This window comes from Nycticebus coucang, chromosome 7, assembly GCF_027406575.1.
Source record: "Nycticebus coucang isolate mNycCou1 chromosome 7, mNycCou1.pri, whole genome shotgun sequence".
NCBI lineage: Eukaryota > Metazoa > Chordata > Mammalia > Primates > Lorisidae > Nycticebus > Nycticebus coucang.
Genome location: NC_069786.1, coordinates 68,567,528 through 68,583,503, shown reverse-complemented (window position 1 = coordinate 68,583,503; position 15,976 = coordinate 68,567,528).

The window sequence follows — 15,976 nt, the reverse complement described above, 5'->3', positions numbered from 1 at the left end:
CACACCACTCCTGGGTTTCCATTACCTCTCAGCCTCAGCGATAATAGAGCCCGAGGTTAATATTTACCAGTCTTAATTCTAAACTGGCAGCAGAAAGGACCTGACTGGCCCTGCTCAGGCCAGTGTCTCTCTCAGCTCCCGGAAACCACAGCCAGTGGGACAGTTGCCCATTCAGACATGGCCACTGACCACTGCCAGGTTCTTTTTGATAGATAATGGCGATCCTAGTGGCTAGAGGTACGTGAGAGCCAGAGTTCCCCTCTCTAGCCACCTTCCTGTGAGGCAGTGTGTGAAAATGAAGGCAGATCTCATTCGCAATTCTGACACACGTGCAAACATCTCTGAATAAATAGTCACGAAAGTATAGAAGCCCCAGCAGCAGAATCAGTCTAAATTCCAGTTTTGTTAGTGGCTGAATCCTTTGGCACCTGCCAGGGCACAAAGCTCAACAAAGAGCCTGCATCCAGCACCCCTTCACATGGGGCTCAGCCGGCGGACTCACTCTAACACCACATTCATGCTAGAGGCACCTTTACAATATTTGTAGCCAGTCCACATTTTGTCCACGAAAATGCTTTCTGATGTCCCTCATATTAATTAACAGACTCTATCATCAAAGTTCAAGTGATGGTCTTCATCTGGAGAGTGGGGTCCTCAATGAGGACCTCCCCAGATATATCCACCATGCCCTGGAGGGTAGGGTCCTGATTAGGGACTTCAAATGTTGACCAAGCAGCCCTGGGCTTCGATGAATACTGACATGCACATGTACACCTGTGTGCACACACACCTTCTGGGTGGCAATAGTGTGTTGGTGGCAAAAGGGCTCCTGTTGTATGAATAGGCCTTGAAAGAGAGGTCTTGGGCCCTTCTCCCGACTACTGTTACATGTCATTTGTCACTTCTGCCAGCAAAGGAGTCTGGGAATGTTCTTTTTCAGCAGGACACAGCTGGACATATTACTATCAAAACAAAACGGGGCTCCTGTTTCCAAGAAAAGTGCAAAGCAGGTGAGCAGCCAGCAGCCTCTGTTGTACTCGCTGACCTAAAACAAATCTTTCAATCCTTGTCTGTTTCCTCATCTATAAAATGGGATTATCAATACCTACCCTGCCAGTTTTTCAAGTTTTTATGAATATCAAATGAAAACACTTCAAAAACTGAGAAGCCTTGTTCAAATATAAGATATCGTTCTGGAAGTTTATACAAGAAACCACAGGGTTGTATAACAATCAAAATATAATATATCTATAAGCACTTATTCTTGATCCTAAGAGCTTCCTTCTGTTTCCCAGACCAGCATGAGTCACTTTTCCTTGACAAGGATCCTATGTAGTAGTTGGTGGTTTCCATGAGGCTGCCTGGACAATGAAGGCCATTCGGTGCTGTAACATTTATTGCAGCCTGCTCTGTGCCAGGCACCATGTTTCACGTGGAGTATCCCATTTAATCCTCACATAAACACACAGGGAGGGCACCCCTGTTATCCCCACTCTGCTGATTAGGACACGGATTGAGCATAATCAGCACCTGAGACAGGCAGAGAGTGGGGAGGCAGGATTTGACTCTTGGACATGTCTGAAATCATTCTTTTTTTTTTTTTTTTTTTTTTTGGCCGGGGCTGGGTTTGAACCCGCCACCTCTGGCATATGGGACCGGTGCCCTACTCCTTGAGCCACAGGCGCCGCCCCTGAAATCATTCTTTAATTCCACAATGCTGGGGCATGCTCACTGGTTCTCACTGTGTCTGCCCAAAGGATATGTTGAAGTTCTAACCCCTGGTACCTGTGGCTGTGATCTTATCTGGAAATGGGGTCTTTACCCAGAGGTCACACCAGCCTAGCATGGTCCTGATTCCATGACTGGCGTCCTTATAGGAAGAAGGCAATCTGGGCAGACACACAGAGGAGAAGGGCAGGGGAGGGCAGAAGCAGAGATTGAAGAGAGGCCACTACACCCTGCAACTGTCAGCAACCACCAGAAGCTAGGAGGAGGCATGGAGTGGTTCTCCCTCAGTCTCCAGAAGAAAGCACACCTGCTGACATCTTGATGTTGGACTTCCGGCCTCCAGCACTGTGGCAGAATCAGTATCTACTGTTTCTAAGCCATCAAGTCATGATGACTTGTAGCAGCTCTCGGGATACATACACAATGTAAAGACAGAAGCACCTCCAAGAGCCTGGCATGGCCTGCTGCTCCCACCACGCTTTGTGTATATAAGGTTGGGCTCAGGTAATTATTGCAGGAGCCACCAGGAGAAGGTCACAGCCTCGGAACAAGCCAGTCCTCCCCCAGGCATGCTAGTAGTGTCTGGGGAGGGAACACTGAGTCAAACCAGAGCTACTGAACCACCACTGCCAGAACTGACCCGTGTATTCAGGACACAGGCTCCCTTAGGGCTGGGCAAAGGGGAAAACCTCTGACTTTCTTTCTATTATACTTTTATTTGGATGGCACAAAGATTTTTGTTTGTGGGGCACTGGATCTGTCTGCTAAGTGAAGAATTTCTTGCATTTCCAAAGACCAGGATTTTCTATACTTTAATCGTTCCACCTTCAAAAATGTAAAATCCACATTATCACCTCTCCTTTTTGAAAGGAATTTTATAACACTCTTTAAAGTGAAAATCCAGAATCACCCATGGTAAATAAAAAGCACACTTCTTAAAATAAAAAATATTTGCCTCGGCGGCGCCTGTGGCTCAAGGAGTAGGGCGCCGGTCCCATATGCCGGAGGTGGCAGGTTCAAACCTAGCCCCGGCCAAAAAAAAAATTATATATATATTTGCCTGTTTATTATTTATATAGCAGGAATCCCTTAACCAGGGAAAAGGTTGTGGCAAATGCTTCTCTGATAAGCCAGAGAGTTTTAATAAACAGAACTATTTTGAAAACTACTAGAAAAGCTGGCTTAAGTCACCATAGAAAAAAAATTCTTATTGTAAACTTTATTATTGTATTGCTGTGAGGATTCTCAGGGCATGGCAGGTCCACCTGTTTGGCAAAATGTTCTGTGCAGAGAACGTTCTGAGATGGGATACATTGCACAGGCTTTTAAATATGTTAAGTGCCACTCATATTGAACAGAACAGACGGCAGTGTTTCAACTCTGAGAAAATTAACAGTAGGGACATCTGCCATCTGCGTGACCTTACTTAAGTGTCACTTTATCACCCCTGATAATACTTGGTGCTGTGTCTTGTCTTGAGTGGAGAAAATAAATAAGACTACTGGGCTAAGAAGAGATCTTTTCACTGTACTGGTCAGAAGAGAAATCTGGAAACCCGGCCAAAGAACACAGGCTAACCTTTGTTCAGACGCTGGTGTGAAGGAGAGGGAAAGGCTGTGGGATAAAGAGATATTTGTGTTTCCAAGTTGCAGAGGCAGACGGGATGGAGCACTCCACAGCATCCGAGCCGTTCTAATGCTTGACTAAGGCTTGATGCAGACAAGTGTGTGCAGTAAGGTCCAATATTGCTTTTCCTGGAGCTTGAGGTGAAGACCCCTACATGGATATGATCCCAATATGCAGACGGAAGCATGAGGGCCTAGCCTGCCACAGAAGCCACTCGAGCTGTAGGCATTAACATGCAGGAGTTTGGCCACCATGTAAAGCACCTATAAAATGTGTGTGTTTCCTGCTATTTTACCTTTTTCTCTGGAATGCTACTATTTACTATAGTAGGTTAAGAAAATGCAGCCCACTTGCTATAATAACTTTCCCAAGTTTATCATAAACAACAATTTCAATACAAAAAAAATGAGAAGAACATATAAAAACCAGGAATATAAAATTTTTGGTAAGGGAAGACCGGTGACCCCCCCTGTGTCAGTATGACTTCATGCTAACTAATTACATCGGCAACAACTGTTTCCAAAGAAGGAGACATTCTAAGGCCCTGGAGGTCAGGGTCACTTTAACAAGTGAACTTGGGTTCACAGTTCAACGCTTGACATATCCAAGGGCCTGAGAGGAAGCAGAGAGAAAGTGCTGTGAAGCCTGGGTGAGGGCTGAAGCCCAGCAGTAGCTATCGTCAGGGAGGGACACGGCGGTGACTGATCCCCACCAAAGCAGGGAGGAGCAAAGACGTACATAATACTCCAGCCCCTCTCTCCCCCTACTCTCCAGGCACCAAACCCATTGAGAAGTCAGAGCACAAGGGGTCCAGATGATACAATTTGGGGAAGTTGGTATTCTCTCGGTATAGGGCAGAGAAGAAAGGGGAATGGCTTGCACACACAGCATAACACAGGGGCATTTGAAGGAAAACCAGCTAAAGGACATCCATTTACATGGCAGAATCAAGAGATGGATTAGGGATAGAAATTAAGAGACAGATTAGGGATAGAAATTTATATATAAGACTTTTCCAAAATATACCCTGGAAATCAGAGTATTTAGATAAACCAAGAAAATCAAGATATGTCTGCTCATCCAAGGAAGCTACCTGGAAGAAATTTTCTTCCTTTTCATTGAGAAGTCTGGGCAGAATCAAAGGTCCACACTTCCAACTGATGCAGCGAAGGCCTTCTAAGAAAATATGGCCCTGCTGTGCACATAAAGAAAAGCTCTTTCCATGGAGCCTCTTCAGATTCTCTTGTCATGTACCTGCCCTCCTGAAACCCAGGTCACCCTAGATGTCCCCTTCACTTGGTCCCCAGTTCAGTCCCATGCCTCTGTCTCCATTCTTGCCACCTTGGTTCAGAACATCCTCACTTCTTCCCAGAGCCCAGCCTTCCAGCCTCCAGCTCCCCACAATGCATCATTCACACTGTGGGCTGCAGAATAAAATTCAGGACCCCCAACCCAACCCAGTGTGGTAATCTCGGCTCCTTTTGATTTGGTCCCTACCCATACTTTAGGCCACAGCTCCCTCTTACCCACTTCCCCCCACTGCCCTGCCCTCCAGTAAAAAGAACTCACTGTCAGGAAAAATTGTGAACAACTTTGAGATATGGAGGGAAAAAAAGATTACTGGATTCCCTATCCAAAGCTCTCTACCCATCATCTTTACTTTTCCTTGTTTTGCGCTACTTTATATATTATTTCTTTAAATGGTAAACTAGTGAAAGTGATCCAAATGAGTTTTGGTCATAAAAGTGCAAATGTGTCCCTCAAGATGCAGTAAAATTGCCCTCTGGTTACTGATTCCTTTTGCATCTTTGTGTAAACTCTTTTCGGCATTTCTGATCACCTGTGAGTATTTGAATTTTTCTTTGAGCTATTTGTAACATCTTACTGGTTTCCTCATTAGTTAAGCTAAACAAAATCTTTGACACACAATTTATAATTCTGTAAGACTCATAATTCTATCCTTAAATTTTTTTTCTTTTAACTCCTATGGTTTCTAGATCAGCCCATGCCCTTTCTTGCCTCTTCACCTTTGTACAAGCTGCCAGTACTGTCCAGAACGTTCTTCCCCATCCTTTTCTATATGGTGAACTCTGAGCCAACCTTCAGTGTTCAGCTAACAGTTGCCTCCTTTCTGAAGACTTCTCTGATTTCTCCACTAAGTAAGACCCTCCTGAGTTGGCTAGCACCTTGTACATCCCTCCATTTCCATGCTTAGCAAACTGTCTCAGTACCTGCTTTCCCCATTAGATTGGAACACCCATAAACAGGGGCCATGCTCTATTCTTCCACTCTGGCACAGAGTAGGCACTTAAATTTATTCAATACCTTTACCTGGGTTTTCTTTTAATTCTCACAATGACCTAATGAGATTGGTCATATCTGTGCCTCCCTTTTACAGGTGAAGAAACTGAACTTGGAGAAGGTAAAGTAACTTGCCCAAGGTCCCACAGCTTTGGGAGGTATGTCTTCAGATTGAACTGTCTTAACTGCAATATTACACTTTGATTCAGCAGATCCATGGCTCTTGGGCCTTCTTTAAGTATCACAGAACAACTAAGGATAAACTTTTGGATTTTGTTTTTTTGTTGAGCGGTAAAATATCTTAACAGGTTGAGACAATAAAGAAAAAAAAATGGCCTTTAACACTTTAATGTTTCTCTATTCACAAATTAGACAATAAGTGTCACCCAAAGGGACTTGACTATCTATCCAAACAAATTTCCTGGTTATTACCATACAATGCAGCTAAAATTAAAACTATAGTTTCAGACCGGGTGTGATGGTTCATGCTTGTAATCCTAGCACTCTAGGAGGCCACAACAAGAGGATCAATTGAGCTCAGGAGTTGTTCCAGCTCGAACAAGACTGAGACCTGTCTCTATTAAAAAACAGGAAAAGTAGCAGGGTTGCCTGTAGTCTCAGCTACTTGGGAGGCCAAGGCAAGAAGATCACACAAGCCCAGGAATTGGAGACTACAGTGAACTATGATGATACCATCACACTCTAGCATGGGTGACAGAATAATACTCTGTCTCTAAATAAATAACTATAGTTTCTTGCTCACACAATGGGCATAGAACTTGGCACATGCTGGTGCTCAGCAAGTATCTGTCTATGGATATATTTCTTGAGGGAGTTCACAGTACAGAGGGCCTGTTGGCCCGTGGAGCTGCTAGAGGAGCCCTGACCTGGTTTCTTTCACCTAGCCCGTCCTCCTGCCAGTAGCAGTGCAGCCATCAGGGCTGCATCTGGGGCCTGGAGTTCATGGAAGCCTCTGGAGTGGACGCGTGATTACCCAACTTTGCTAAGCAGGTGAAGAATGAAGTCAATGTTGCTTCACCATCTGGGTAAGTGCATGGCCCAGGTACCTGGAAACCCTCTGACCTCCTGCCACTCACAAGGTGGAGATAAACCCAGCATATTGCCATAATAAGGGACATTTGGAGGAGGGAGGCGCTGGGCTTTGATTCCCGGAGTGGTGTGATTAGGGTAACTTTGATGTTGATAAGCTGGTGCAGAGGGCCCTTCATCTCAGCGCCCCTGCCCTTGGAGGACCGGGCTCCGGCAGCCAATGTAATCACTACCTAGGGCTCTGTGCGGTGTGAAAGGGGGCAGGAGCCTGCTCAGGGAGGCACGGGCAGCAGTGAGGCCAGCTACAGATGCATTTCCTCCCAATGCCAGGAAAGGTTCTAATGCAAAAACAAACGTATTTATCACTTCCAACCCCGCTGTAGGGCAGGGCATCCTGCCTCAGGGTGGAGCATCAGTGAGCAGCGGGAACGGTGGCCGGTGGCCAACGGAAACTTCACATTTCACCAAGGTTCCTGCCACTCTGCAGTGGTCCTGAAGGCCAGCAGCATCACACCCGAGGGGAGAGGCCAGCCTCCCAGCCAGCCCCAAAGACGCTGGCGCCAGGCAAGGCCCAGCCTTCCAATCACCAGCCAGTCAAGCCCTGCCCCAGAGGGCTGGACACTGGGACTCCATGAGCCATCCCCACTCAGTGAGGAAAGCTTGTTCTCGCCCTGCTGGGGAGAACGCTGTCATGAGCAGGCAAGTAGCGATTTGTCTATAAATCCCAATGACGCATGTCCCGTGGGCTCCCCGTTTAGGGAGCTAGAGAATCACTCTGTTCTCAGACAGTCCTGCCTGTGCCTGGTGGTCTGAGGGCCTGGCTGAGTATCTTCCAGTAAGCGGGGAAAGGAAATGCAGACAGCTGGAGTTTTTCAGCTCACCTGGCTCTGGGCTGTTGAGTCATCCTTACCCTCCAATCTAGGCTTTACCATTTCTAGAGTCCTTTCAAACACAGGCTGGATCCTGTCCCTCTCCTGGAAAAGGTCCACATCCCTGTGGTGCCATCCCAGCTCCTTCCTGGTTCTTCCTGTACCTCTCTGTGCAGTCTCATCAGTCAGCACTTTCTTCTTCATATGCCTTGCACAGCCGCCCGCGACTCCCCAGGCAAGCGGGTGCTTTCATGCCACACAGAATACCCTCTCACCTTCTCTACCTTTTTCTGCCCATGCCTCAAGGCCCAGCTTAAATGTCACCTCTGGGTGAAGACTCTCCTGCCTTTTCTGCCTCATCCACATAGAACTTCAATGTCTGCTTCCCTTGGACCCTCATAGGGATCATTAACCTGTATTGTTACCCCACACTATGGCCAACTGACTTGATTATATGTTGGTTTCTGGTTCTGAGCTCAGCAAAATAAAGGTTCCTTTTTCATTCCTCTGTGTATTCTCGGGGACCAGCACAGTCCCCAGCATATAGTAGGTGCTCAGTAAGTGGCAAGCGTGAATAAATAGATACCTAGAAGTGTCCCCTTCCTTGGAGAATCTCCCTTACTTAGTGGAAGTAATGCAATTCTAAGCCTTCTAGGGGCCAAAGAACATTTATGTATGGGAGACTGTGTGCTCTGGACAAATGTTGCCTTTCCTTTATCCCTGGAGAAACCGAAGGCAAAGAAGGCAATGTGCGAACTAACCACTTCCAGACAAGTGAACTCTCAGATGCTAACAATTTGTGTGTTAAGAACAAAGCCAAACCACACACAGAAGTGAAACTTCCTGAACGTCCCACGCCAAACATTTAGTTTACTGCCCTGCTGGAATTTTGATGACAATAGCCATCTGAGTAAAGATGCATTCTGCAAGAACAGAAAGATTCTGGCGGTTCTTTTAATGTATAAATCTTTGGCCTTTATCTTCCGGCTGCCTCGCGCCCTTATAAGAAGGTAAAATCGTACAGTATCCTTGGTTTATATCCTTGGTTAATAGGGATGTATAAGCCCTGTAAAATTCTGAGCCTTAAATGTCAGCACAGTTACTCTCTTGGATTCTTCTGCTTCAAGAAGGATGATGATGATGATCCTTATAAAGACTGTTGTTATTGAAATTTGCTTCCTCTGAGAACAAAATAAGCTAAAATCTGAAGCAAATATTCCAAATTTCCCAAAGGTAGAATCAATCATTTCAATATCCTTATTGCAAGATCAAGGTCCAGTTGAGCATAATGAATTGATGTGTATGCAGAGATGTTACATTTACAAAGCACTTATATGTACAGGGTGTCTGTAAAGCTCGTGTACAATTTTAAATAGTGTGCACACGAACTTTATGGACACCCTGTCTGGAATAATCTCCTTGGTAAGAATTTCTCTAGCTCATCACTTCTGCACTTGGCAAAGGCGGCAAAACCTTAAACACTGCCCCATACCCAGTCCTGCCAAGCATCTCCTTCCACCTCTGTCGCCCACCCCAGGTGGAAAGGGAACCAAATATCCACTCATCACTAACATCTCCAATCCCACTTCCAGGAAAAGGAGATCACAGCTGGCCCTAGTAGGAAGAAGTGAAGGTCTCCCCTCCCCACAGGTGACCCCTCTCTGGCATATGTCCCCTTGTTCCCCTCACTCCATGCCAGCCACACTGAACTGTGTACCACTCCCCAAATGCACTGTGCCCTACAACTCTCTATACCCCCACTACCTCACTCTGCACCTCACTTCTAGTCATCTTCTGGGTCTCAATGAGATACGATCTTCCAGAAGCCTTTCCCTGGCTCCCAAGGCTGAGATAGAACTCTTCCAAACTGCTCCTGGCTTGCCCTTTGCTCTGTCACTGGACCTCTGTCACTGGACCATTACTTACCCCACCAGTAATCACCCTGCCTCACCATCATCAATCACTTGCCTTTCTTGTCCTCTAGAGCAGTGCAGTCTAACAGTAATATAATTCCAGCCATACACGGAATTTTGAATTTTCTGGTAGCCTTGCTAAAAAAGAAACAGATGAAGGGCAGCACCTGTGGTTCAAAGGCATAGGGTGCTGGCCCTATATGCCAGAGGTGGTGGGTTCAAACCCAGCCCCGGCCAAAAAACTGCAAAAAAAAAAAAAAAGAAAGAAAGAAAGAAACAGATGAAATTCATTTTAATATATTTTCTTTAACCTAACGTATCCAAAATATTATGACTTCAACATGTAATCAATATTAGACAATTGCTAATGAAATATTGTACATGCTTCTTCCTTTTTCCTTATTAGGTCTTTGATAGCCAGAGTGTATTTTACATCTTCATTCGGGCTAACCACATTTTAAGTGCTCCACAGCCACACATGGCTCAGGGCTACCCTACTGGACATTGCGGATCAAACTCCTTGAGGTCAGGACATGGTCTCAACCCCTCACACTCATGAATATTGCACCTGGCTTGGCACAAGAGTAACAATGAGAGCAGTGTCTGTGAACGGGTATCGCGCACCACCTAGGGCCCAGAGCAAAGGGTGTCTATGACATGAGCACAGTGGGTTGAGCTAAAATTCTACCTCAGTGGAATTCTCCAAATAAAGAAATAGGATGGCCAAGTATAGGCTGGTCACATTCATATTTTAAGCATTATTCAAAATGGCAAAAATAACCAGTTCAACAAAGCAAACTGAACAGTGCCTTGGGATTCAGCATGATGTAATGTAACCCGTGTACAAGATGGGGACCAAAATGGAAACGCAGCAACTCCAGGACAACTCCTCGAACTGGCCCAGCCTGAAGCGTCCTCTGTCACTGGACCAGGCAGCAGGAAAGAAGCCAAAAGAGGAAGGGCAGGTGTGGAATTATGCCTCCTGCCCACTCTTTGTTTCGACAGTCCTACAGTTTTTATTCTAAAAGCTGTTACTTTTAAAGGTGCTTCTTAGAAATAGCAAAGCAGTGCTGCCAAGAAAAACCATGACATCAACCCAAACCCAGGCGAAGCAACCTTTGGTAATCGCCTCAAGGACACTGAGGAGGTGACACTGCTAAGCTCGGGGCCTGGGTGGCCTATTTTTGCTCTGGTCAGTCAGACAGTTCTAGCTCCTTACATGTACCGATTCCAAGGACTTCTAATGGAACCGCTACCAAACTAGCAATTCCTCAGTGTTAGAAGGCACTAGAAGCACCTCGGGGGCTGATTAAAAAATCCAGATTGCCAGCTCCAGTCTGCGGAGAACCTGGTAAGTGGGTCTGAGGTGAGCCCCAGGAATACACAGGCTACCAGTTATCTCAGGTGATTCTGATAGGGAGTTCCATGCTGGAAGGAAAACAGCCCTAAACCATGGCAGTTATCCCTTACTGGTTATCAGTTCACTTTTCTCTGGCTTCTCCTCTTTAAATGCCTCCAAGCCATGCTGTCCAGGCCATGGGAACACCTCCAGAGCTATCTGGGCCCTGGGTGGGGTTGTGAGGTCACGCGCTGCCTGACAGCTTCCAATGGAGAAGGTCCCTGGCCCTGGGCTGCATCCACCCACAGTAAGTAATGGACACTTTCTTTGGATGGAGGTGCCTCCAACTTGTAAACCTTGCCCCTAGTGTAGGGCTATTTCAGTACAGGGTGTAAGGACACTACGTGACCTAGCCACAGCATTGAATCTACTGTCCAACACCTTGGCCACCCTTTCTTCCCCAGACCCCGACAGCCAGCACCCCCAGCTAATCATTACTCTGGAAATAGGTTTGATGGCTCATTTTCCTTACCCATCATAGCCAGTCAACAGCCCTGCGGGGGGAGCACCTACAATGCTTCAGCGATGGCCCACTCCCCACCACAGGCCTGGCCGGCTCTCTGTGTGAATGAGGAGTGAGCCACTGCCTGGCTGCATCTCTTTCCTACAAAAACTCTGCCTCACTGACTTTATGTGCTATGGGGCTTGATAATTCTTATTTAAAGGGAATGATGGATCCATGGGAATTGCTCCTAAAAAGTCTCCAGCTTAAGAGGCTTACCAAGGGGGTGGGCTGTGGGTGGGACAGATGCCCCAGTGACTGACTCCATGTTTACAAATTCCCTTCTCCTTCTCATCTCCCCAGCTCTTTCAATTTTCTGAACTGGATGAACACTACATGACAGACTGTGCATGTCGGGGTAGACAAAGAGCTAATAAAAGGGTCATTGGACCTGCTCTGAATCGTAGCTGCTTCCTTGGTGAAGGGAAAGAAGACTCCCCGGAGCTGCTAAGAGTGAGGAAATATAATCTGGGCTGGGCAGGAAACTCTAGATCTGCTACAACCTGACTAATTGCTACTGGGCAGAGCGGTAAAGAATAGATAAGAATTTGCAGCTGCAAGAGAAAAGACATTTGAAAGGACTAGAGCAGTTTAGTAAAAAGGCAGCTGGAATCTGAACTTCCCTCCACTTATTCACGGAACAGCTATGACGTGCCTGTTCCCATCCTATCACAAGTACTGACTGTCTTAGGTCCAGTGACATAGGTCTCTCTAAGAGCTCACTCACAGACTAGCAGCCTTATAATTATAAACAAATAATTACAATGAAATGTGGCAAGTGTCAAGAAAGAGAAAGGCATAAAGGATCATGGGTGAGCCCAGGAAAGGAAGGTCCTGGAAGGTAATGGGTGGTTTCCTGGGGGGAGCATGAGGAACAGCGGGTGCAAAGGCAGAGAGGACAAAACGCCTGACCTGGAAGATGAATCACACACAATCCTGCCTTGCAGGAGCCCAGTGTTTTTGGAAGGGCGTGGCCAGAGACAAAGTTGGGAAGGCAGAGTGAGGCCAGTCATAAGGGACCTTTGAATAATGTGCCAAAAGTATCTGGGATTTCTCCATGAGGAATCATTGAAAGCTTTTTAAAGCAAGGAAGTAACTGAGATCAAACCTGTGGTTTTTGTTTCTTATTTTTTCATTTAAATGAACTTGTTTTGAAAGATAATTTGTGAACATGGTTAACAAAATTCAAACACTCTCCAAATGCTGTGTGGAAGAATGAGTCTCCTTTCCATCTTCTATGATCAAACTCCCGGTTTCCCCTTCCCAAGGAAGGAGGAAACTTCCTTTTCTAGTTTTACATATATCCGACCAGAAGTAGGATAGACAAGCATATATATTCATACATAGACGGCCATAGCATACTGTGTGTAGGTTGTATACTACACAAGGCCACCCAGTCAAGGGGACCAGACAAGGTTAAAATCCACTGCAGGGGACGAATTGCTCCCTGGCATGGGGCTGCATATATCAGAGAGAACATCTTTTCTTAACTTGTTCAAAGGCATTTCATGGGCTAGCTGAGGCCATCTATACACATTGCACTCTATACACATACTCATAGGCCCTCACCTATTCACCCACCGATTCATTTATTCCATGTTTATTGTATAACACTTTTCATTTCATAAAGCATCGCAGGGATCATGCACATGGGTACAAGCAAATCTACTTGATTTTCTTCCATGGCTACTTGGCTTTCTTTAACACCTAGGATCTTTATGGTTGCAAGTGAAGGACAACTTACTTCAAGCAGCTGAAAACAAAACCAAAAAGAGAACTCAGCCAGTGTCAACACGCAGCCCAACTTGGCAGTAGCAGGCTAACCTTTCCTGGATCAGTTTCCATCTCCAGGCCTCAAGGAAGCTCAAGGCTTTACCCTCATGGCTGCAGCTATTTCAAGCCTCATACTCATTCATTTTAATTAGATAAGATTTTATTATACAAGAAATTGTTACTGTGGCCAGGGACATAAGATGGACTCACATCAGTTGGGACTCACCCCTGGTGATGGGAGTGGGAGCAACGCCAATTAGCCCTTAGGAAGGGCAGGAGGGAGTGGATGCTGTCCTAGGGGATGTAGCAAATAGCCTTTACAGTTCATCATTCAGTCAATAGTGTCTACAGATGGTCCTTTAGCTTGTTTTTAATATCATTATAAACAAAGCCATAATTAACATCCTCACCTTTGCAGGTAGAAGACTATCTATAAAATCAATTCTTGGAAGTGAAACTTTGAGTCAAAATGTATCTGTCCTTGTAACTTTGATAGGCATTACTATAGTGCCCTTGGTAGGGGCTGCACGAATTCACGCACAAGACGCTTTCTTGCTCCCACACATTTTTGCCTGTGTCTTGTTAACATTCTTAGACTCATACTTTGGAAGTTCAGTTTCACAAACTCAGTGTGACTGAGGGATAGGAAGGGGAATGACAATGAAGGTAAGAAAAGTGGTCATGCCATGCACTTGAGAAAAGAGGCAGGATCAAGACAGGTGTGTTCTCAATATAACATGGCAAGGGCACAGGTAGCTATTTTGCTGAAAATTTTGCACTGAGAAGACTTCATTTGATTTTTTATAAAAAGGATGAAAAAGAAAATATTCTACTATTTGAATATTGGAATAATTGGAGTATTGAAAATATTTTCTACTTCCAATTTCCAGTTGGAAGTAGAGCATAAACATGCTATGTATTAAAGACCCTACACAGAGAATTCAAGTTAAACATCCCCAGATCTCAAAAACAAGCCTCCAAATAGAATAACGTGTTACCAGAGCTCACATTAAATGACATTCTAAAAACATATTTTATAAATTCTAAATAGTCTACAGTATAAGAGAACATGGCAATAAGGATCTCATAAAAGCAGAATAAAGCTATAGGCATCGTGACAGGTGCCTGTAGTCCTACCCAGTCAGGAGGCTGAGGCAGGAGGATAGCTTCAGTCTAGGAGTTTGAGGTTACTGTGAGCTAAGCTGACACCACTGCACTCTAGCTTGGACAGCAGAATAGGACCATGTCTCAGAAAAAGAAAGAAAGAAGGAAGGAAGGAAGGAAGGAAGGAAGGAAGGAAGGAAGGAAGGAAGGAAGGAAGGAAGGAAGGAAGAAAAGACTGAAACTGGACCCACACCTTTCACCATTAACTAAGATAGATTCTCACTGGATTAAAGATTTAAACTTAAGACATGAAACTATAAAAATACTAGAAGAGAATGCAGGGAAATCCCTTGAAGAAATTGGTCTGGGCGAGTATTTTATGAGGAGGACCCCCCCGGGCAATTGAAGCAGCTTCAAAAATGCATTACTGGGACCTGATCAAATAAAAAGCTTATGCACAGCCAAGAACACAGTAAGTAAAGCAAGCAGATAGTCCTCAGAATGGGAGAAGATATTTGCAGGTTATGTCTCCGACAAAGGTTTAATAACCAGAATTCACAGAGAACTCAAACGTACAAGCAAGAAAAGAACAAGTGATCCCATTGCAGGCTGGGCAAGGGACTTGAAGAGAAACGTCTCTGAAGAAGATAGACGCACGGCCTACAGACATATGAAAAAATGCTCATCATCCTTAATCATCAGAGAAATGCAAATCAAAACTATTTTGAGATATCATCTAACTCCAGTAAGATCAGCCCATATCACAAAATCCCAAGATCAGAGATGTTGGCGTGGATGTGGAGAAAAGGGAACACTTCTACACTGCTGGTGGGAATGAAAATTAATACATTCCTTTTGGAAAGATGTTTGGAGAACACTTAGAGATCTAAAAATAGATCTGCCATTCAATCCTATAATTCCTGTACTAGGTATATAACCAGAAGACCAAAAATCACATTAGAACAAAGATATTTGTACCAAAATGTTTATTGCAGCCCAATTCATAATTGCCAAGTCATGGAAAAAGCCCAAGGGCCCATCAATCCACGAATGGATTAATAAACTGTGGTATATGTACACCATGGAATATTATGCAGCTGTAAAGAAAGATGGAGACTTTACCTCTTTCATGTTTACATGGATGGAGCTGGAACATATTCTTCTTAGTAAAGTATCTCAAGAATGGAAGAAAAAGTATCCAATGTACTCAGCCCTACTATGAAACTAATTTATGGCTTTCATATGAAAGCTATAACCCAGTCATAACCTAAGAATAGGGGGAAGGGGGAGAGGGAGAGGAAGGGAGGGGGGAAGATGGACAAAGGGAGGGTGATTGGTGGGATTACACCTGTGGTGCATCTTACAAGGGTACATGTGAAACTTAGTAAATGTAGAATGTAAATGTCTTAACACAATAACTAAGAAAATGCCAGAAGGGCGGAGCCTGTGGCTCAGTGAGTAGGGCGCCGGACCCATATGCCGAGGGTGGCGGGTTCAAACCCAGCCCCGGCCAAACTGCAACAAAAAAATAGCTGGGTGCTATGGCGGGCACCTGTAGTCCCAGCTACTCAGGAGGCTGAGGCAAGAGAATCGCTTAAGCCCAGGAGCTAGAGGTTGCTGTGAGCTGTGTGAGGCCACGGCACTCTAGCAAGGGCCATAAAGTGAGACTCTGTCTCTACAAAAAAAAAAAAAAAAAAAAGAAAATGCCAGA